This window comes from Podarcis vaucheri (genome assembly GCF_965113315.1).
Source record: "Podarcis vaucheri genome assembly, chromosome: 9".
Classification (NCBI taxonomy): Eukaryota; Metazoa; Chordata; class Lepidosauria; order Squamata; family Lacertidae; genus Podarcis; species Podarcis vaucheri.
Window position 1 is genome coordinate 54,571,859 of NC_138767.1, and position 24,679 is coordinate 54,596,537.

The following is a 24,679-nucleotide window of genomic DNA, read 5'->3' on the forward strand; positions in this document are numbered from 1 at the left end:
CTTCACTGCTACTTGCACAGATGGTGTTGTGAAAAGGACCATGGTTTGGCAATGCTGAGAACATCCTTTCCCACACCTTCTCCAGACCAATTCTGCACCTTTCAAAGCATTATTTTGGTAAACATGACAAAGAAGAGGAATTGTTTAAACAGTGTGAAAATTGCAGCCCTGTGAGGGTTCTCTTAACAACTATCAGCACCCTTAAACTCCAATTCCCAGAAATCTTTCTGGATAGCCATTACTCTTTAAAGTGGTTTAAATGTATAATTCAGATGGGGCCTAGGTTGACACTGGGAGGATTCAAGCAGATAAACAATTCTCACGTTAGTTCAGACCAGGAATGGAGGAGAAATTTGTTTCAGTTTGCATGTTAATATGCACCTTCCTAACCTGCTTTTCCTAAAACAACACAAGTTGGGGCGTTATCCTTCAAAGTTTGCGCTTCTCTGAATCTGCTATAGCCTGAGTGGTGTCAAGTGTTATCCTATGAGTTGAGGCTATTTGGATTTAACACTTCACCACACAACGTTAATCTCTGATTTCACTATGATTTTAGTGAATAATTGCATCCTAATCAGAATGCAAAGCAAACTTGTCTGAAGTGCTGGATGGATAGGCAGAGAGACAGTCTGACTGACTGGCACAATATTATGGCTGCTAGCTTTTCACCTGTACATATGGGGGCTAGACGTTGAGAGGCTTTGAGAGAGGATGCAGGTACTGCCTTTCTGGCTCTGCTAATTCCTGCACCCTCTGTGCTTTCCTGCTTGCTGTAGCAAGCAAGACTCTTCATTTTGTCTTGCTGAAGTCAGGAGAAAATGGACGGCTGAGGGAGTTGGTGGAGCAGGAGAACAGTACAGAGGTTTTAGCCTCCTTTGACACCTGGGGGCTTTTTGCAGGGATGTTGTCAGGTGAAGACATAATGGCTGCCTGTGGTTCTGGAGAAGATAAACCAAATAAACAAAGGGTGAACAAAAGAGAATGAAAAGGAAGTATTTCTCAGTGGCTGGGATGTTAAACCTGAACTCACGTAACCTGAAATGTTGCTGGATCATGAATGCAAAGCAATTGCTGCAATACTAAACACAAATATATCACCCCATGGGAAATGTTTGCTTTCTGCAGGGAGAGAACATCACACAATCCTTTTTCAAGCCTTGGGAAATGCTACCTATTCATGTGTCTGACTCCTGCAGCCATTCATTCCAAAGTTGTCAGGTTTGCCTCAAGAAAATGGAAGGGCTTCTGTCCTAGTCCCTGTGAGATTCTGTTTTTAATGGCACAGTCAAGTCATCACACAACACCTTCTCCATAGCATCTTTCATACAACAGTGAAGAAGGTTGTGAACAATTCTAAGATGCACAGTGCAGCAGTCTGACAATCCTGTGCATTAACTTTAACAGGGAAGAAATGAAACCTTGCTCTATGTATTTTTTTAACAATGACATTCCTTTTGACTGGCACAATTGCATATACATTCAGCTTCCATTCAGTGCCTGCTTTCCACTCACACGATCCAATGCTATTAATTACAGATCTCAGGAAAACGTATTGACCGTAGCCAATTTTTTAAATAAAAATAAACTCGGGCAAGGCTGTGATTTGAAAATAGATCCTCTCTGTATAGCTGATATAATTATAATATAGCGTTCTCATAATAAATTAAAACTCAGAATACATTACTATAAAGAAAAGAGCTGTATACTGCTATTCATAAGTAGATTGTAATGTGCTCCTGTTTCATTAATACACATTCAGGAAAAATGTGCTTCCTGAATTATACTCTGCCATTAATCCCAGGGCAATCCATTGTCTTTGGTATCATTTTCCAGCACATATATTAATTTTGCAGTACAAGGTTCCTGTAAAATATATGAAGTCTATAATGAACCATGAGAAAATATAGCCCCCGTCATCAACCATTATTCATATCTGTTTCTATACAACTATTTTCTATTGGGCTTATTTTATATATAGCACGTATTTAAGGGAGGAAATTGGAAACCCTTAAGGTATATTTCACAACTTTATACACAGTGACTTAGCCAGGGAAGGAGAGAGAGAGCCCCAGGAACAAACAAGGAACAATCCTGAAGACAATTTAATGAGACTCGGAGGAGGAAGACAGGAGTTCAGGAAACAGGCATCAGAACTCGGAAGAACAGTTCAAAGAATGACACTCACTGAGAATGGGATAAGGCTCCTTTCTTAATCCTATGGTGCTCATGGATCAGGGCAAAGCCCCAAAGACTCAACTCTTTTGGGCTTCACGTAGAGGGCTGGGAGGGACTTAAAATTTTCAGCAGCCCTCTAAAATGATCTGTAGTTTCCTGCTCTAACTTAGGCAGTTCCCTGGAATAGATGATGTATAGAAGTGTGAAGTATACATTTTAATTCATACTTACATACTTAAGAACCAGTTTGGTGTAGTGGTTAGAGTGTCTAGGGCCCAGGAAACCAGAGTTCTAGTTTTCACTTGACCATGAATCTCACTGGGTGCCCCTAGGCAGCCAGAATCTCTCAGCCTAAGCTACTTCACAGCGTTCTTGCATGGATAAAATGGAGAGGGGGACAACTATTTAAGCCACCTTGAGCTCCTTGGAGGTAAAAATGGGCTATAAATGCCATGAATGCATGCATACATACATACATACTTGGTCATACAGAAAACTAAGGATGACCTGGGCCTTATACAGTGGAGTCATCAGCCATTTTCATTATCATGGCTGAATTATTATCCAAGCCACCAGAACCATGGAGATGGTTGCTGGTTCCTTCAGGTGTAGAGTCCTGCTCAGATTATCCTCTTTGCAAAACCACATATCCAAGTGCATCAGGAGTAGTCAATGTGGTGTCCTCCAAAAGTCATTGGGCTGCAGCGTCCATCACCTTGATGTTAGCTCATGTTGGCTGGGCATGACAGGAGCTCAACAACATTTGAAGGGCATTCTATTGGCTACCCATGATAAACATGATTGTGCAGAGGAATTTGGCAGAGTGGTTTGTACTAAAGTGCCATAACATAGTGTGGATACTCCCACGCCGATGGGCACACAACTGCAAACATAGACACTTATTTTGCCTCAAAAAGCTTTCTGCATAGTCCATGTACAACATCATTAAACTGTCCAAAAAGGAGAGCATAATCTTGATTTTACAGTCCTGGTGTTTGCTTTGTGAGAGGTGTAAACAGCCCTCTAGCTGCCGGCTTCCTGGGATGGAAAGCTGAGTTTACAGCAAATCCATCAATTACACCTTTTCCTAAAACAAACACATTCATTTTGGGTGTAGAGAGGGGATATATATACTTGACAACGAAGATGGGAAATCTTCTAGTATCTCATGAGACAATGTAAACTGAGTGACAGGCTATTATCTGCAATCTTTACAGGGGAAACAGAGACAATTACATTTCACTCCAGAGACCACACCTGATCAAACACATTTTTTGCAGGAACATTAAAGTTACCTTATCTTGACCTGAGAGCAAATTCTAACCCACTAGAGAGTATCTGGATCAATGAACTTGCGAAAAGGTGCCAGGAAAACTACAGCCTCACATATACCACTGTCATCAAATTGCAGAATAATATACCAAATTCTGCTGGGGCTTGAACTAGGAAGCTATTGGATTTGTTCATAGCTACTCTGTGTGGTGAGCCACTGGACAGAGTTTTGTAGCCTTGGCGTGGGTAGTTTAGCATCCTCATGCCCTAGACTGACCCTGCTCACCCAGGCTGGCTGTTGGATCATATTTTGATTCCTGTCAAGCTTTGCTTGAGCAACAAGGTCTTCCTGAGTTCTAGTGTGATATTCTTCCTGTTGTCCTTCAGTCCTCCTGGCTTGCATCTTCCTCCTTGTTCCTGCCTTCTGTTTTGTTCTCTGGTTCTTATTGTTGGTTCCTGATTCCCACAACTCCTGATTCCGAGCTCCCAGATTACCTCAGAGCACTGCCCGCAGCTCAACCCTGACTCAGATGAACACAGGCAAAGATATGATGCACATGCTTAAAGCTCTTTGGTCATGTATGTAATGTGTCTGTGCTGACAAGAGATTGTGGTGACCTGCCCTTCCAAGTGCTGACAAACTACAGAACCTACTCCTCTGCTGTAGTCAGTACAGATTATCACTGGGCCTTGATCTCCATCTCTGCCATCTCCAAAGAGGAAACATGAAAATTGGATTGGGAAATAAGGATGAGAAAGATGAGTGGTTCAAATATTTACTGGTACTCCAGTCCTCTGATAATCTCTGATCCCTCAGGTTTAGGATCCGTCCTGTCATCTTATCTAATTCTGCATAGTCCATTAATTTCATCTGCCATTCTTCTTTCGTCAGTAGTTCTTCTTGTAAATATTTGAGTAAATATTTGAACTATTTGAAAAGCATTTGTAACAAACAGATTACGCTAGTAGGACTCCAAGAAGTCCTGTAAAGGGGGATTATGTGAAGTATTGCAGATTATGAAGAGAGTTATTAGTTAGGGATAAATAAAGTAGTAGAGAAATTAAGAAATGTAGATTAAGTGATAAAGATTGAAAAATCCTCAGATGCGGTTGATGGATGTCCAAAACATTGTATAAGATAAGAAAGTAAGTTGTATAATTTCTGGAAATCATTTGTAAAAATTAATTTTAATTTTATTTTATTTTTAAGAGAGAGAGAGAGAGAGAGAGAGAGAGAGATGAGTGGTGGTGCATGCACTTCTTTGCTTTCTCCTTCAATTCTGTCTGCTGTAGAGGAGTAGAAATATTGTCCTCATTCCTGAACCTCAAAATCAGATGTGAAGGGAGCACCACTCTTGTCTTCAAGATGTCAATTCATATGATTCTGGATTGCCAAAAGACTATTGCATCTTCACCACAGAGATAAATTACCCACCTACATTGTTTAGCAGTACTATTTCCTGTAGGAGCAGATGGGGCTTGTCAACCTGGGAAGGTAGCAGATCTAGGAGAGGGAAAACTCTGATCCAAACCTCCACTGCCTTGTGAGATATCTCTGGGAGAAGAAAAGGCTAAGGAGTAAACCCTACACAAATCAAGAGTGGAGTCCTTAAGATGGTTGGATGGTTCCTTGTACACCTCCTTCTGGCAACTCCTGCAGCCAAGCTGGTGCCAAATGCATTGCTCTGCTTTCCTGCGGACCCCATCTGTGAGGCTGAGAGGATGTCCTGTCGTCTGGGCAGCACAGGAGCTCCATACACACTGCCCAGGCTTGCGCCCTGGGGAGGTCACTTCAGTGCTGCTAACACAGCGGTTTGACTTCGCCCTCAGAGGCACACGCCATTGTCTCAAGACAGACGGATGCCAACAACTACTCCCTGGCCACATACACGCCATACAGTTCCCTGTGAAGAGGGATTGATTGTTAAACCACTCTGGGAATTGTAGCACTGGGAGGGGAAAAGGGGTCTCCTAACAACTCCCAACACCCTTAACAAACTACAGCTTCCGAGATTCTTTGGGGGAAGCCATGACTGTTTAAAGTGTTATCATAGTGTTTTAAATGTATGGCGTTAGTGACCTCTTTGTGAATCAGAACCAGCACACCGTGAGGCCCACTCTTCATGTCATTGGCAATTGCTGGTGGGGGGGGGAGAGAATCTCATTACATGATGGCCCTGGTTCATCCAAGAGGTACTGCTATGTGGTCTGGTCTGCTTGAAGAAATATGGAATCAAGGCCTAAACTCCCCAAACTCTTGCAACCATAGCAAAGTCAAGAGATGTACATGGGAAACCCAATGCCCTTTCAGCCAAAATGGCACACCCCACAGAGGAGGCCACTCATTGGACAATTTGAACTGCAGCAGCTGGTGGCAACTTGAGCCATCTGCCCAGGCAGCCAAGGGGAATTCCCTCAGTGGCCACCTGGCAATGTGTATACTGCTTTCTTTTTACTTTCCTGGGATGGCGACCGAGTGCAAGGATCCATAACACACACACACACACACACACACACACACACACACCGGTGGAAGGGGTAAGCATCCATTTCCAGATTCAGTCTCCATCATCTCCAGGTAGGATTGGGGAAGACTGCTGCCTGAGACCCTGGAGAGCCACTGTCAATCATCCAATGAATCATCATAGACAATACTGAGCTGTGGTTTCTGAGTATAAGGCAGCTTGCTACATTTCAGTGCACGGAGCTCAAGAAATGCATATCCATGAACACAGTATATAGTACAGCACAGTGTTCAATTAGATGTTGAGCAGACAGCACCACCTGTTGAGCTGGGCTTAGAAGTATTGTCTACAAGGCCTAAACCGCTTTGGGTCATTCAGTGCATCCATCAAATCTGGTCACCTCCGACGGAATTATGGCTATGGTAACCAGGAAGAAGTTGGAAATGTTCCTGACTTTTCAATGCAGAAATATTAATTCAAGAAATGGTTTGAATAAGAGGTGACTATGCTGGTTTTGTGAACTCAGAAAAAGTGACTACAACTTTTTCTTTTTTGGTCAGGTCAGAATGAGAACATGATTTCCCGGAGCTGTCAATAGGGCACTCCTTAATAAGATAACCTTTTTGCTCAATAACAAAAAGGAAAGGAAAGGAAAATGGAATGTGGTGAGTTCCTTTTTAGAAAAAAAGAGATAAAGTAATTTTGGTCGATTCCTTTTATGGAAATACTTTGCGACTTCTAATATAGAGTCTGTGGGTGGCACCTTGATAGGTTTTCCATAAAATATATAAATAAATCTAAATCTCACAATAAAAGGAACATATTGTACATTTTTGAAGTATTCTACATGTGTAAAACCACACTGAATCCATAATCTCTTCATCTTTCTGGACTGCAGGTGCCAGATATTATTTCTGTTTTCAAACCTGGAGGCAAGGATGGTGCTTAGAATTTCTATACTTCGTGGTTTGAATTGCATATAATTTCTTTTTTTATAAAACCGCCTTGTCCCCATGTACACAAATGATTTTTGAAGCTAAAAAAGATAGTCATCATGTTGCTTCCCTACTCCCAGTCCTTTTGATATGCTTCATATAACAGTAATCTTTAATCACACAGATAATCCCTTTTGGTTGAGCAGCCAAAAAGCAAGCAAAAGAAAACTAGCAACAAACAAGTGTGTCAGCACACTTTGAAACAATCCAAGTGCAAAATCCTTAATCATTTATAGAAGATTATATTGAATTATAAGAGGAACATTTCACCCAGACTTTCAAAACCCATGCCATCCTTCTGCAATGAAAATGTGGCAGTCTTCTGGAAGACCAAGTAAGAATGTGTTTTTTATTGAATAAGCTAAGAGCAGGCTTCCCCAACTGTTTTAGACTACAACTGCCAGCAGCCCTAAGCAACACAGTCATGTTGATGCCAACGTTGAACCCCTATTCTTTTTCACCAGTGCACCCAAGCTAAGTTCCCCTTCAGGTCATGAAATTCTCAGTTTAAGACCTAGAGTTCCAGACACATTCATAGTGAACCTCTTAAGACTAGGGCAGGCTGAATGAACCCCATATCTGTAAATACAGCATAACTTTGATGTGTGCCTTTCTTAATCATGTGCTGATGTACAGCCTCCTTTAGCAACCCCCAGCTCTCCGCGAGGATATAGCTGGGGGTTGCTGCAGCTTCTCTGACTGCAATCCGGAGTATGAGGAGTTATAAAAAGGTGAAGAGAAGAACACATGGCTGGTGCTGGATTTTTGCTTTAATTATCGCCCTGCTGCCATTTTTAAAGTAGTAATGATCTCTCTCCCATCTTTCTAGCACTCAAATTGTGTCTAATGGCTGATGTAATGGTGTGTAAATGTATCACTGCACTGCCCTACAGAAAGCCACATGCTGCTCTGTGTTAATGAGAAAAGGTGCTGCTTAGCAAACCACTCCTTTCCATTACAGTTACTATTAGGAAGATACGATCTGTGCCATTTTTCTTGCTCCTTTATCACAAGCCGATTCCAACTGTTACATCCTTTCATTTAATGTGTGCTGCCCCCTCAACCTATTCCATACACTCTAATTAGGCCGACTGGCCATTCTTTTCCTCTCCTCTGTCTGCCGTTTCACAGATGTGGCAAAGCAGTTAGCGAAAGGTACAAAGAGTCTCAGTAACGGATCTGTTTTGTGTGTTGCACACAGAGCCAGTGGATCAGCCAATCCACAAATCCTTTAAAGTTTCATCACTTGGATGTAAACCACTTAAAATCCAACAATGCAAAGGGCGTTCCCTTTGCAAATACAGAATTGGACATATGCCCATGGCATTTATTTAATGATTGGATTAAATTGAATCTCGACAGTTAGATGGCTCCTTCTTATGAGTGATGGAGAATAGAATGAAATTGGTTCCATAAGATGAGCTGTTCTTATTTATCAACTTGTTGGTTTTTGGGAGCCCAAATATAGAATGTCCCTTGGGATGAAAAGACATCATAAAAAAATGGTAGCATCATAATTTACTAGGGCCTTCTGGGAGTCTTCTTGGGGAGCAGCAATATTGGCATTCTGGAGGGTGGGAACACATTTGCCACACAATCACCACATCTGAGACAGCAGACTAGTTTGAGATGCCCAGAACATGTAGCATACTTTACAGTTCTATCCTCCAGCAAAAGGGAATAGCAATGGGGCTTAGTGAGAACCACCCCAGCCCCTTCCACTTGAAATGGTCATCCCACTATGTCTAATGGCAGGGTAGACCCTGATGTGGGTTCCAACCATGGAGAGGCAAGGCAGCTGCACTATTCTGATAATGCAATAAAAAGGTAAAGGGACCCCTGACTGTTAGGTCCAGTCTTGGCCGACCCTGGGGTTGCAGTGCTCATCTCGCTTTACTGGCCGAGGGAGCTGGCGTACAGCTTCCGGGTCATGTGGCCAGCATGACTAAGCCGCTTCTGGTGAACCAGAGCAGCACACGGAAATGCCATTTACCTTCCCGCTTGAGCGGTACCTATTTTTATCTACTTGAACTTTGACGTGCTTTCAAACTGCTAGGTTGGCAGGAGCAGGGACCGAACAACGGGAGCTCACCCCATCACGGGGATTCGAACCGCCGACCTTCTGATCAGCAAGTCCTAGGCTCAGTGGTTTAACCCACAGCGCCAATGGACCCTTAAATATTGGTTAACTACACCAGGGATGGGGAAACAATGGCCCTTCAGATGTTGCTGAACTCCTTCCATCATCTCTGGCCATTGGTCATGCTGGCTGGAATTGAAAGCAGCCAGAGTCCGACAACATCTGGAAGGCCACAGGTTCCCCATTCCTGAGCTGCAGGAAAGCAGGAACTCTAAGCAATGGCTTTAGACTTTTTCCTGTTTTAATGTGAAAACTTTCATTAATGAAACATGATGACTTTGCTGCTGTCACTTTGCTGCTGGGCTGTCAGCTCGTCCAACCCTGCTAAGGCCAAAATGTGTCAAATGGGCAGATTACTCTACAAGAGATGGACAGAATCAGCCAAAGGATGGGGAAATTAAAACTCCAACCTTGTCAAAAGAAATTATTCTGTCCACATCATATGCCTGATGTCCAGACTTGTGCATACCACAACTGCTTTCCACCTAGCATTTCTACATGGGCACAATTTCCCTGTCAGCATCATAGCTTGAAATGTCTCAGGCAAGCGTCACATCAACTGACATACAGCAAGCTCGTTTTGGGCATTACCCATTTGTCAACATCTAACAAATACTCAGGGCCATCAAATGCCAGACAGAGTTCAGAACAAAAAGTTTTGGCAAATGCGTCCAAGTGAGAAAAGCCAGTCTTTAGCACCATTTGTTTGTGTAATCAGTGCTTTTTGTCTGATTAAGATAAGCTGTAAAACAAAGCAACATCCCTCTCTAAAGTACTTTTAATAAGGGGGAATCCCAACTGCACAACTTGTTTCTACAGTCTCAAGAGATTTGCATCTTTCAAAGCATATCAGAAAATTATATTTATTATTAACCTCAGATACATCTGGTTAGCTATCTGTTGACATCCCACCAACCCATCATTCCCAGATTTGTCACTGCACATGTCAATAATTTGTCCTGGTGTAAGTAATGTTCAGGACTGAGCTCCCTATTTTGTTCCTATGCGGCAAAGGGCAAAGTCAGGACTGAAAAGCCTGTATGAAAAATAGCTACCAGTCCAGAAAGCTCCGAAAGGGTGGTGCCAAAAGGTATGATCCCTTTTAGTCAATCTCCAGCAAAAGTTAATCTAGATTCTCCTTCTTCATTTCCTAGTACCAGTTGCAGATCAGAGGTAGCCAACATGGACCAGAAGCTGCGGAACTACCACTCCCATCAGCCCCAGGCAGCAAGGATGATGGGAGTTGAAGCCCAACAACGCTCAAGTGAAAAGGACTAGTAGAATTAATGGGGGCTTGTGGCTGTCTTCCACCATTCCATTTTCAATTAATTATACTTGCAATTTGTCAGTGCTGTTAAGATACTATGTTTCACATTCATACATTTTTATCTACAGCTAACTTGGGACAGCTGGGTGGGAGTTTATAGGTATAGTCTGTTGCTATCTCTGTTGTTTCCTTTTAATTTTTCAGAAATCTTTGTTTCCAACAGGAATTTTTTTACCTATCTAGAGAATTTGCCTACTTCTGCCAAAATATTTTGGCAGAGAGAGCAGGCGTCTACACAATGACAAATACAATATGTTATGAGAAGTATTCAGATGTTGAGAGCTATTCATTATGCTGGTGATTGCTTTACCATGGAAAGGAACAAAGAGAGAGCTGTCTAGCCATCTTATTAATTTTATGAAATGAAGCATTACTATGCAAGTACTGCAAACATTTCCCTCTGCTGTAAACTTTTCATCTTGGGGCTTTACGCTACTGCTTTGGTTCTCTAGTCCTGCCACTCTTAGATTCAGGTATATTGGGCCGAGGCCGTTTAGGGATTTAATGGTCAGCACCAACACTTTGAATTGTGCTTGGAAGCACACTGGGAGCCAATGTGGATTGTCCCCATGTGCTCAACTTGTATTTACTGTTGGCAAAACAATTTACTTCTACTCATGACTCACAGAGAAGAAGTGGGGGGAATCAAAGTCTTTTTTTACAAAAAAAAAAGCCCACTAGTATGTATTTTTAGCCAATTTAAGCAGGTCCATTATTTTCATAGATCAGTGATTCCTTGAAATTATTATTTTTTTCTGCATCTGAGATCACATCAAGGCTCTTCCTTGCCTTCATTTTGCTCATTGCTGATGTGTGGCCTCCCTGGCTCCAACCTCATAAATCTTCTGGCTTATCCTCTCTGCCTCTCCCCCACCTCTGCTTCTTTTGATGTACTAGGATGCAATGTAGGGTGTAATGAATTCAGAACTTGAATTCATATACTTAAGTTAAAAACTGGGGAGGGGAGCAGCACCAAGGACACATGAGTAATAGCACCGAACTCCCATCAGAATAAGAACTGCAAGAAGGAATCGGGGGAAAATTTGTAAAACAACTGGTTAGGCCTGGTTTTGAAATGAATGTGCGCTTTGGGCATGTTGATCGAGGCGAGGAATAAGGATCGCCATTAGCATCAGACTCTCTTTATATATAATAGACAGAGCTAAGAGACCTAGAGATGTTAGACTGCAATAGCTCACCTGTTAGGGGCCATATAAGAGCTGTTCACAGAGGGTCCCTAGCTAGATGCAGAATCTTGTGCACCAACAGGTTCTGTGCATTACAGGTGTTCGAAGAGTTTCAATGGGGGTCCGAAGAGTTTCAGTGGGGGTCCATGCATATCCAGGCCCCTGGAGGGAATGCTTGAGAGCAGCCTAGGGCCCAATCCTCCAGTCTCCACCACTTGCGCCTCCTCTTTCCGCTGCCTGAAAGCAAAGAAACTTACCTTTGGGCAAGAGAAAGGAAAAGTTAAAGCAGCAGCGGCAGGTGCTTAAAATCCCTGGGTCATCATCTCTTCTTGACTGGGGATACACCTGGGACCAACATCCTCAGTGAGAGGAGGCACGCTGATGGAGATGCAAGCAAGGTCTGGGCCAGTCTAATTTTGCTGTTCTTTGAGTCCCAATCAACTCTCACCCAAGACACTACTGTTTGCATACATTTAAAGCACATTTGAAGAACATAGCTTCTCCCAAAGAATCTTGGGAACTGTAGTTGGTGCTCTGAATTGTAGTTCCCAGGGTTCTTTGGGGGAAGCCATATGATGTGCTTTGAATGAATCGTGTGGGTGTTCCTTTTCCAGAGCTTCGTCAGCATTCCTCTGCTGTCTCAGCTCCAAAACTGAGGTACTACTAGCAGAGCATAGTGAATCCATTGCTGTGTGCTCTCACTTGTTAACTGAAAAACTTCTATTGCTTCAGATGCTTGAATGCATCAGAAAAAATTAAAGCAGTTCCATTAGAATGGAAGTTCTGGCTATATAATGCTGAATAAGGTACATGTTTCAAAAAGAAGTCTGCTGGTGACTGCAACACACATATAATATCTGCCTTAATGGCATTCCTTTATGATAGCTGTTGGGGACATCACATTATGCCGTACTGAAATTTCTTTTCATTTTAATAGATGTCTAGCTTTGTCCCTTAGAGGACAAACATGACGACTTCTGCATATTGTAACTATGATGTACAGAAGTCTGTGAGTTGCTACAAATTATTTTATTTTATTTTACTTTATAAATAATTACCATATTTTTTCATGTATAAGACATGGGGTTTTTTACAAAAAAAAATAGGTTTAAAATTGGGGCTCGTCTTATACACGGGTAGTGCTGAGGGGTGTTTTGAAGTCCCCAAAAATAGGGGCGTCTTATACATGGGGGTGTATTATACATGTGTGTGTATGTGTAATTTATATATTTCATTTATTAATCACTTCCTTTGAGGCATCCCAAAACGATACACAATATAACTACATCTGCAAAACAGTTACATATATAAAAACGGTTTTAACTTTAAAGAAAACAACGATTATAAATGCAAAAACAGTTAAAAACAAACACAGCATGTACATAAAATCAATTTAAACCTATGCCAGATTCAAACTGGGATAAAGTTTTTAGAAGGCTCGTTGACAAGATTCATGAAAGTCATTGTAATATTCACAATTTGTAGCATCAGGGTGACTGGATTTCATTTCTCAGTGGATTTAGAGCAGTCTTCCCCAAACTGGTGCCCCCTGGGTGTTTTGGATTAAAATTTCCATTAGCTCATTGATGGGAGTTTTAATTCAAAACATTTGAAGGGCACCAGGTTGGGGAAGGCTGATTTAGAGACACTAGGGAAATTAAGATGCCTAAGACAGTCTTTCCCAAAGTCTTGACATGAACTGAAGACCTATTAACTTCAAAGACGCTCTCTCTACTTGAAGTGCTTTGTGGTTCAAGCAGTAAAATATTTTCTTTAAAATAACAACTTATCTCTGCTGGCAGATCATATAGCATTAAAATTCTTCATTCATTTCCTTTACAGTTCAGAAATAAAGCAGGCTGCTGAATCTCATCCCTTCTTCCCCACAAGCCTTTCCAAATATCCTGGAATACAATTTATGCCGCCCATCCTTCAGGGGAAGAAAAGTGTGACTTTCCCCTCGATAAGAACACCATTACTATTTTGAGCAATTCCACACACCAGTCTTCCTGCGCCCTTCAGTCTTGGCCAGCTTACGGACTTCTCTGTAATCCTTACAACGGCTTTTCCTGACAAGGATTAGATAGTCAGGGCCATTAACCCATGGTCAAGGGCACCGTTCCACTTATTAGACTTTTTTTTTTTATCAGACACCTTTGATCCCAAGTTATGCTTCTTGGCAGACATCTCGCCAAGAGCCTAACACATATTTCCCAAAAGCAGCAACAGAAAGCTTGTTTGTTCCAGCAGTAAGTATTGTTTGGCAAATTAGAGGGAAATTCAGAGAGGGAAAGCTGTGTGGAAAAAGCACTGGGAACTAGCTGAAACAACAACTTTAGATCATTTTGCTGCAGAATCACAGCTATAATCTGCTTCTCCGCGTGTGTTAATCCTTACAGCGAGACTGACCAAGATGCTCCCTGCTATTCATCGCAGAATGCAACGCCTCCTTATAGCTTTCAATGCATTCAAAAGAATGTTTGTGGGCGTCAGATGTACAAGGGGACAAGCATTCTGGCCACGTCCCTAGTGTGAGGGGGGAGGAAGGAGGAGGAAAGAAGCAAACCCAGGCACCAGTTCTTAAAGTGATGTGATTCGTATAACAACCACCTAGGATGGAAACAGGATGAAGCCAAAAGGATTGCACACGCAGAGCTGATGGAAGAAGCTGCTTCGCCACCCCGCACTCTCTGCTGCAGACTATTGAGGCAGAGCCAAAGGCAATCAGTCTCTCAACAGAGTCGACAGAATGGCCCTTCTTGAGTTCTATGTTGCCATAGCAAAATGTTCACAGATATTGGTTTTTTAAAAAAATATCCATTTAGTTATCAGTTTGCATTTCTTAGTACAGGAAGTATTGGTGTGATGTGCAGAGATCTTTCCTATTCTGTTCAGTTCAAGAGGGTTCTGGAAGCTCCTCTGTGTGAAAGAAACTTCATGATGTTTGGGTTATTCCTTCAGAGAAGCTTGAGTACAGCTGGTTTAAACTGGTTCTCTTATCTCTTTCTGTCAAGGTTATGCTGACTATAAAAGTAGGGCCAGAAGGAGCCTGGGTTTCACCTTTTCTTTCTATCTCTTTTCCTTCTGGTGTGGTGTTCTGTACATGGTATGCTTAATGCTAACGTTTAGACTTATTATAAGTTATTGCAAGTTTAAGTTAAGTCTGCTGCAACTAGATTTCTTATGGACAGTGCCAGTCCTGAATGTACTGGATGTGTGACCATTATGCTCATTTGCCTTCTGTAGCAGTAAAGCTCTGCTGGATGAAATATGATTGCCTCTGGTCTATTTTGGGCGGAATCCTGCAACATGTTTAAGTTTTTACCAACTATGCATTGCTCTGGATCAATATTGAGTAGAATTTACTACTGTGGTACCTCGGGTTACAGATGCTTCATGTTCCAGACGCTTCAGGTTACAGACTCTGCTAACCCAGAAATAATACCTTGGGTATTATTTCGCTTCAGGATGAAAACAGAAATCGCGAGGCGGTGGCACGGCGGCAGCGGGAGGCCCCATTAGCTAAAGTGGTACCTCAGATTAAGAACGGTTTCAGGTTAAGAACAGACCTCCAGAACAAATTAAGTTCTTAACCCAAGGTACCACTGTAGTACCCCGGCAAAACTTGCTGAGTAAAATTTGCAAAACTTAACTAAAGTTAAAAAAGCTAAGCTATGCTCTACCTCCAAAGTTGGAAGCAGCCATGTTTCTGAATCCCAGTTGCTGGAAACCACGGGAGAGGTTCTTGTAGTCATGTTCTGCTCCCTGGTTTCCCACAGATGCCTGGTGGACCACTGTGAAAACCAGATGGTGGAGTAGATGGGCCATGGGCCTGATCTGGCAGGCTACTCTTATGTTCTTGAAATGCCAGCATGGGTATTCACAGTTGTGCTACTACTCCCCTGTAACTCATAGCAAAGTACCCAGAACCCTAATAATAATAATAATAATAATAATAATAATAATAATAATAATAATAATTTATTTATACCCCACCCATCTGGCCACTCTGGGCTGCTTTCAACAAAATATTAAAATACAGTAATGCATCAAACATTAAAAGCTTCCCTAAACAGGGCTGCCTTCAGATGTCTTCTAAAAGTCTGGTAGTTGTTGTTCTCTTTGACATTTGGTGGGAGGGCATTCCACAGGGTGGGTGCCACTGCCGAGAAGGCCCTCTGCCTGGTTCCCTGTAACTTGGCTTCTCACAGTGCGGGAACCGCCAGAAGGCCCTCGGCGCTGGACCTCAGTGTAAGAGGAATCTCCTTGTAAGAGGAATCCATACTCTTCTTATATGTACTTTGCTGATCCTTTGCCCTAAAGTGTCACACATCCCATGCTATGGCCCAGGGGTGCCAAGAATAAAATATTGGGGTGCCCAGGTAAGCCCTGCCCTACATAATTGATCACAAGACACAGTGCACACACACCATTTGAATGGCAATGCCCATGAACTTTGGAGGTGCCTGGCCCCCTAAAATGTTGTATTGGGGAGGCCAAAGGGACCTCAGCCCCTAGGAATTGGCTCCTACATATGTGGTGGCTTGTTGAAGGGCACACCTCACCAGTCTTCTTCCTAGAAATGAAGGGGAAATGCCTGTTGTCTCCTCCTCATAGAAAAGGATCTGCAACAGAGAATTACCAGTAGCAGCCAACATGTGTATACGTTGCTCAACCCTTTAACTACTGTTAAAGTGTACACATGTTTTTGAAGCCTTTTTCAGCAATCAAGTCATCAACGTGCTTAAGAATCCAGGCTGCACCTAAGTCATGTCCCTCTGTCCAAGTCTATTCCTTTTTCAGCATCCAGGTAGGAAGTTTAGCTCTGTCTGCTCCGAAAAGAATACGAAGAAGAGGGAGAAATTAAAATGCTAATTCGCGTAGGTCAAGATCGAATGCATTCAAAACAGAGAGTTTAAAAGGGAACATCTATTAAATATTAAAGGGCAATATCATGCAAATTATCTGCAAGAGAGTCAAACTAATAACAGAGCCAACAGAGTGGGGATAATGGCTGATAAAATATGCAAGAGGTATTAATTGTCACCTGGTCTATATATCAGGGTGGTAAGGGACAAGAAGCAGCATGGGTTAATCACAATGGCTAAGTATGCCATTGAAGGCTGTCGCAGTCAAACTGGGTTCCCGAGGATAGTACAGTTAGTGGAAAGAGACAACATAAGAATTCAAATGGCAGAAAAAGCCACAGTAAGACTTTTCTTTTTCCCACCAGAAGTCGCTTGAAAGCAATACCAGCTTTTCTGAAGATAATAAACCTTGGGGGAGAGTTCAGCAGAAGACTGTAAAGGTAGATACAGCCTGACAGATTTAGTATGTCATTTCTACAAATATATATTTTTTTAAAAAATAAAAAACTCTCTTCAGTGCCAGCAACTCAAACTATGTATGTTCTGAAGAAGGCTCATTCTCTAAGTTGCTCTGACATGTTGGGAATGGCCTGTTGCTTGAGTTTCCACATAGCTGTTTGTTGCACAAACTGGAAACTTGGTTCCAGAATGCAATTCCAGATGGGCAATTCTCAATTTGTCTAAAAACATGATATAAGAGCTGAACTACACATCCCAGGACAATCATGTGATGCAGCCTGGTTGGAATTTAGATTACAAGTAGGAATTGTATGTCTTTCAATGCACTCAAATCTTTTGCCCTGAGGAAACAAATGCAGCAGGGCAAATGTTTCTAGTTTACTCTGCTCTCTGGTGTGCTAGTTTCTACATGTAAAAGTAGTTGTTTTTTCTATTAAAAAAAGTGAGGAGGTGTCATGGAAAACTTAGCAGGCACACTGGTCAGGAAGCTACGCAATAATTTTGCTGCCTCTCTCAAACAAGAGCAGAATAGTCACAAGAAACTCCTACCTCCACCTAGGTGCATCTAATGATCAAACTTAATAATGGCATTACAGTGGTACCTCGGGTTAAGTACTTAATTCGTTCTAGAGGTCTGTTCTTAACCTGAAACTGTTCTTAACCTGAAGCACCACTTTAGCTAATGGGGCCTCCTGCTGCCGCTGCACTGCTGCTGCACGATTTCTGTTCTCACCCTGAAGCAAAGTTCTTAGCCTGAGGTAATATTTCTGGGTTAGCAGAGTCTGTAACCTGAAGCGTATGTAACCTGAAGCGTATTTAACCCGAGGTACCACTGTATCTGCATAACAGAGCATTCGAACACAGAACCGCCAAAGTGCAATCTCAAGTGGTACAGTCCCACTCTCAACCATGTGAATATTCTGATCGGCTGCAAGAATGGAAAATGGAATCATGTGTAAAGTAGGAGCCATAGATCTATTCCTTTGGATCCTGGCTAGGCGTTCTAGAATCTTGTCATGTTTTATTTGCCCTCTGTGGGTAGATAATGAGAAGGACTTTAATCTGTAATCCGTTCACAAGTGAATGGCTGCACAGAGATCTGCTGAGCTGCAGAAACCGAAAAAGCTTAATGTAAAATAATGCCTTCTGAGACCTCCTCAGGGAGACCAAAGGGATGATCTCTTCTGGATAATGTCCAGACTTCACCACCATTGTTGAAATTTGAGCTTTTACCAATCCTGCTGTGAGCCACATGCAAGCAAAGATCAAAGTGAAAGGAGAACACATGTGCCATTATTCTAACAGCAATAATAATAGCTTATGACAGAAGGCTCCTTATCTATACGGTTCTACATAATTTTGATTCCATTTGTCATTGTAACCGTATCCAGACAGTCAAACAGAATAGATTTGTAATGATGATTCAATGGCAGCTTAATGAAGTTGCTGTAACAAGGCAATTAATGATTAATTGCTTATTGCATGTTCAGACCCAGAGACTTCCCCCCTAAATAAAGACACATTTGACTCAAATTTTAGTTTTGGTTTTTGGCAGAATTTAGGCCACAACTTTATTGATTACAGAAAAGTGAGTGGTTGCATAGGCTCTGGTTCAACTAGCTCCCTGCACCCTTGCAGGTAGCACTGACCCAGGGCTCCAGCATAGGTCAGCCAAGGATGAACACCTGAGGTAGGTGAAAAGCCCGGGAACAGACTCTGTTAACCACCCAGATGCTCCCCTGGACTCAGGCACGGGCACAACCCCCTCTCAGGGTTGACCAAACCAAGTTGAGTCCCTGGATTCCTTTAATGGAATACCCTTCACATAGGGATGGCAAGACTGTTCTCCCATCCCTATCACCTGAACCAGTGCCTATCCACAACCTTACAAGTTGTGACATTTTGCTACGTGGCAGGCAAAACCCAAATGGCAACAGCCAATTAGCCAGGTGGGGAAAATTCCTGCTGTGCCCCTGTCCCATTGCAAAATGCCCTAAAAGTAGGGAGAGGTGGGTGGGTGTTCCAATTCACAAACTGAAAGAGTCATGTGCTTAGGTATATATAGGTCCCTCTATCTGTTTAGACTGCACCCCATTGGCCAGATTAAACCCAGCAATGAGGGACCTACCAATCAGGTGATGTGGCTATCCAATAGACCCACCCACAACCAGGAGGTCAGTCTCCAGGTCTCACCACAACACTCTTTTAGGGAGGACACGATCTACCTGTACAAATACTGAGTGAAGTAAAGGAAAAAATAGAAAGAAGCCTATTCCTGGACTTTGGTAATCAATTAAAACTGTCATTCAGCATGTTTATTCTGTATTCATTTATGAAGAGACACTTGACACAAATGTAATGTTACCTGATATAAAGCTTTATGTCCCCATGTAAGATAAATATCAAGTTTATCCACCCTTGCCTTCAGGGGTCAGCAACCTTTTCCAGCCATGGGCCAGTCCACTATCCCTCAGACCATGTGGTGGGCCGGACTATATTTTGAAGAAAAAAAAGGAACGAATTCCTATGCCCCACAAATAACCTAGAGAAGCATTTTAAATAAAAGGACACATTCTACTCATGTAAAAGCACACTGATTCCCGGACCATTCGCGGGCTGGATTGAGAAGGCGATTGGGCCACATCCAGCCCACGGGCCTTAGGTTGCCTTAGATTATTACTTTTTAAACAGGGGCTCCTGACCCTCTCAAATCTACTGGGATCTACTGGGATCCTTTCTAAGGCCCACAAAACAACAACAACAACCCAACAACATTGTGGTGCAGTCCTGTGGACCTGCTCTGGAATCAGTTTTAAACCACCTTCAGGCAACAGTACATTTTATTTCAGGGGCTGACAATCCTGCATAGGGTTTGTGAGGTACTATTAGAGTATTTACAACATTTGGTGTATTTTAATAATATATATTTTTATCACTACAGGGGAGATAGATGTGTTTTAGATCTTCTGCATCACACACCAAAATACCTTGGACCATCTCTACTGCAGTGCATTATTTCCCGGCCATTTCACTTTTCCAATTACTCCAGTAAAATCCTTGTCATTTTTCACAGCTGACAATGGTTACTGCACTAGCCTGTTGGTAAGAAGGCACTTGCATATGCACTTTCAAAAAGCCGTCCTTACAGCAAGAGGACAACGCTTTTTCAAAGTGAGAAGTCAGAACTCTTTTCTCACCTCAGAATTATGAGCTATCTGAATTGGCAAACAATGCAATAAAATTTAGAAGGAATGTTTCGCAGCAGGAAATCCCTTGTCAAAAAACAACAACAACCATCTTACCCTAAGCAGACTAAGGGTTTGGGGTGGTTTTTTACATTAAAAACAAATGTCTCATACTACTGAAAATGTTTCAGCGACTGGTTCTGAGACCTTATCAAGATGTAATTTCTAACAGATGCCAGTTTGCCTTCCAGACATAAGTTCCCAGTCACTCTTTCGAGTGTCCCAAGAGACTATTTCATAAGTGAGGTAAAATCAGCTCCAACACAATTCATTTTTGCTCTTTCTTTACACTGCAGAAAACTGATACAGACTCACAAAGATGAGGTTTAATACGGAGCACAGTTTTATGATGTGTGGCACATTGTTTCAAGTGTACACATAGCATATTGAAATACATTTTGAACATTAAAAAAACTGGGGGGGGGTAGAGAGTGAAGCACTGCATTAAAAGTATACGGTGGCTCTTATTACAGCAGTAAAATGTTAGTGAAAGAAGAATTCAGGATGCCACCAAGCTGTAGAATTTCATACATAATCCTTTGAGCCTTTGTTGCTTAATGTGCATAAGTCAATATTTTATATCTGAAAGAAAGCATAAAGAGGCGTTAATATCTATAAAGAGGAGTTGCATGGGTTGGATAAACAGTCTAGCTCCTTCCTATGCAAGCACTTTAGTCCCCAGCGAAGGTCAACATTGGTTTGGGAATTTGCCTAACCCAGAAGTGGCCAGTGTGTTGCCCTGCAGATGTTGATAGACTACAGCTCCCATCATTTCTGGCAATGCTGGCTGATGGGAGGTGTAGTCCAACTGTATCGGTATGGCACCATGTTGACCGTCCCTGGCCTAACCCATGTTGCTTTTCTTGATAAAGATTTACAAAGCACAGCAGGCAAAATGAAAGTGGCTTTGATGCCACAAAACTTAGGTATGATACAAATATGACCCCAAGTCTTACTAGCATTAGAGAATTCCTACCTAGACACCAACTGCACCAGGAAGCCATTTCCGACCTGGGAGGAGAGGGGGTTGCGGGCAGAAATCCCTCCCACATCTCACACGCGGGGGCTGGCCCTTGCCCCCGCGTGAACAGGGAATCCCCGGGTGTGTCGGTGACCCGGCCCACCAATCAGCGGGCCAGGGAGGCGTGCCCTAGCCTATTTAAGACTAGGCACGCCCGGGGACCGCCCTCTTTTGCCCCTTTCCAGCCGAGCGGTTTTCCCACCCCACCCACCCTTTAGGTTTAGCTAGCTTTGACCTTGCTATGGACTTCGGTTGGTCGCCGCAAGGGGCCTGGTAGGAATTTTTCCAAGTTGGCACACTTCGAGCCTTTTGGTTTTTTCGCCTACCTCGTAGCAAACGTCACAACTTATTCGGTATTGGCGGTTAGGCATTGGCAGGGGTCAATTGTTATGCAAATGAAGGGGGGAAGGAAGCGCCATCACCTTCCCCAAAAAGAAAGGGTAGTCCGGTAGAGGACTCTGGGGGGTGTTGCCTTGTCCGAAACCTAGGGAGGTAAGGGCCCCCGGCATGCCCCAGAGCGGTGACACCCGTGGGATCCTAGTTGGCGTACTTCAACAGGACTCCCCACGGCTTGTGGACAACCCTCCCGGTCACCATGCCGGGTAGTCGATAGGAGCCAATGCCTAAGGCCAATACCTTCCAATTCTGTAATCAATAAAGTTGTGGCCTTTTTATGCCCATTAACCTTAAATACTGTGTCCAGTGTCTTCATTTCACATGGGGGAGGGGACTTGCCACGCAACTGATAAATTTATCACCATGTAGCTCAAGTATTAATACAGTTCTAGCTTGGTTTACGAACTTAATCTGTTCTGGAATTCTGTTCTTAAACCAAAGCATTCTTAAACCAAGGCATGCTTTCCCATAGCAGCGGGGGACTCACTTTACAAATGGAACACACTCAACAGGAAGCGGAACATGTTATTATTCCAAGGCAAAGTTCACAAACCAAAACACCTACTTCCGGGTTTGCCGCGTTCTTAATCCAAGTTGTTAATAAACTAAGCTGTTCTTAAACCAAGGTACCAGTGCAATTACTATAAAAAAAATACAGCCTTCCACAACCTGGTACCTTCCAGATGTTTTGGGTTACAACTCCGGTCATCCCTGACCATCAGCTATGCTGGCTAGCACTGATGGGAGCTGTGGGCCAAAATCTGAAAGACAACAGGTTGGGAAAGGCTATGTTGGTGTAGCTCTTTCGTTGCAGCTGGGACAAATGGTGTCGAGTTGTGCTGCTGCAGATGCGACATGGTGTTTCTTCTCTCTGCACTCGTCCTAGTGGTCATTCCTCCTCTGGTTATTGCTATGGATGTATGATCTGTCTACAGGCACTGCAGTCGTCTGCAAGGGATTCGCACTGGGCAGGGTTGATGTTGCCAACCTTCGTGTCATGTTTGCCAACCTCTCTGTAACACACAGTTGGTCTGCCCAAGGGCCTGGTGCTTGAAGCCAGCTCCCCATAGAGCACATCCTTGGGGATCCTGCCATCTTCCAATATCTGGACATGACCAAGCCAGCATAGATGTCAATGAGGCAGAAGTGTGAACATGCTGGGAATGTGTGCTTGGGAGATCACGTCTTTGTTTGAGACTCTGAGCTAAGGGTTCCTGCAATATTTTATTTTTTGATATAAAAAGTAGCAGCGGGGAATCGCACGACAAACTGGGATTTCAAATCACGTTCTGTTGTGCTTGAAATGTTAGGTTTCTTTCTTGACTCTGCCTTGGAGCAAGTGTTGTTTATGCTAGCTCCTATTTCCCAAGCATTCTTTCTCAACCTGTAAAATTTTTAAAGAAGACACCAGAAGACATTATTGTTCTTGTTTTCGACCTTGCAATGTCTGCCCCAAACTTTCCATCTCTCAGGGAAACTAGAGGTGAACAATGCTTTTCTGTTGCCTTATGGGATGCGCGGTTATAATTTTTTCCCAACATCTTTTATTTTGCTGCATTCTTTTCAAAATTACTCGTCCTTTCTGTAGAGCTATTGCTAGTGTGTTACTATAGCTTTATCTGCTTTGGACTGTTTTGAAGATTGCCTTTGCTATGCTAATAAAGAAGGGAGAGAGAACAATAAAAGACAAAGTGCTTTCGCTGCACCACGTCGAGCAGCTTGGAAAATGAATTGTAGCACTGCGCATTATTCGATGTGCAGGTAATGATGTATTCACTCTGCCAAACTCTGCACAGATAATAAAAGTTATGGGTGTGTTGCAGGCACGCTAATTATCTGCAGTCATCAACTCCATAGAAATGTATATACATACATGGAGTCCCATCTCAAAAGCAAAGATTAGTTTGTGCTAAACATTGTTTATTTCACAGGCTTTTTCCCTCCATGAAGATTTTGTGAATGTCATTTCCGTGTTCTAAGGAGCTCCGGAATAGCTTGAAAAACTATTATGGACTTGAAATACAAGCAGTGTATCTGATTAATGAGTCTGATATAGAGGACCGTTGCTGCCAACTGGGTCTGTCAAGGTTGCAAATACACCGGAAAAGAAAAATGGCTGTCCTTAAACTGAATAATGGGAGTTAATATCTATTGTAGTTTAATATTTATATACCAGCAATTCCCAGAGGCTCTCTTTCAGATGTGACCTTACTGTGATAGATGTTATACAAACACATGCAAAAGCTCTGTTTCTGTCCAGAAGAGCCTTAAAACATCTTTTATAACAGGCAGGCAAACAGTCTACTGTCAAGAATAACTCAATAGATTTTCCCAGGTGACCCAAATTTTATGTGTGCAAACTCACACACAGCGAGAGCATTCTTTCTCACACAGAGATGAACTGTGCTCTGATGCTCTTGAACAGCAAAGTCATGAAGTAACAGGGACTCTCTGGCCAGATGCCTTTACCCAACTTTAATTTCTGGATTAATAATAATGATGATGATAGTGATCATCATCATGGTGAATTTAGAGGCACAGATTACTGTTTCTGTTCAGCAGCATTTATGCTGAAAAGTACAAAGTGAAGCTTGGGACAGGATGAAGGTGATGCATGAAAAATCCCATCTGTTTGGCAATGAGCTCAGGAGGGTGTCCTGTTGGTAGTGTTGGGCTGTTGGTGGTGGAAGCAAATTGTTAGGATGATAGGCAAGGATGTTCTTGAGTTGGTGCTGTCTGAATTCCAAATATAAATAATTGAATAATACATTGTATCGTGCCTTCCTCTTTATCATAATTGGAAACCTCCAGGGCACCCTAAAAAGAAAACTCTGGAAAACTTTGGAAAGGACTATCTTGAATTCTCAGAAGGAGGGGAATTAAATTGTCCTGTTGCCTAAGGGAGTAAGTCACAGTAACAAAAACTATTATAAGGCTAGATAATGTTTTAATTATACTTTGCATTATATAAACTGAATGTCGTTTGAGTCAAATCTTTACATTAGCAGAAACAAAATAATGGAGTGAAACTGCATGTAAACAAAAAAAGCCAAGCCTCCCCCAAAATAGTGTTTTATAGTAATATAGCCTTATCTATTAAGAAAGGCTATAACAGCGATTCCGGCAAAT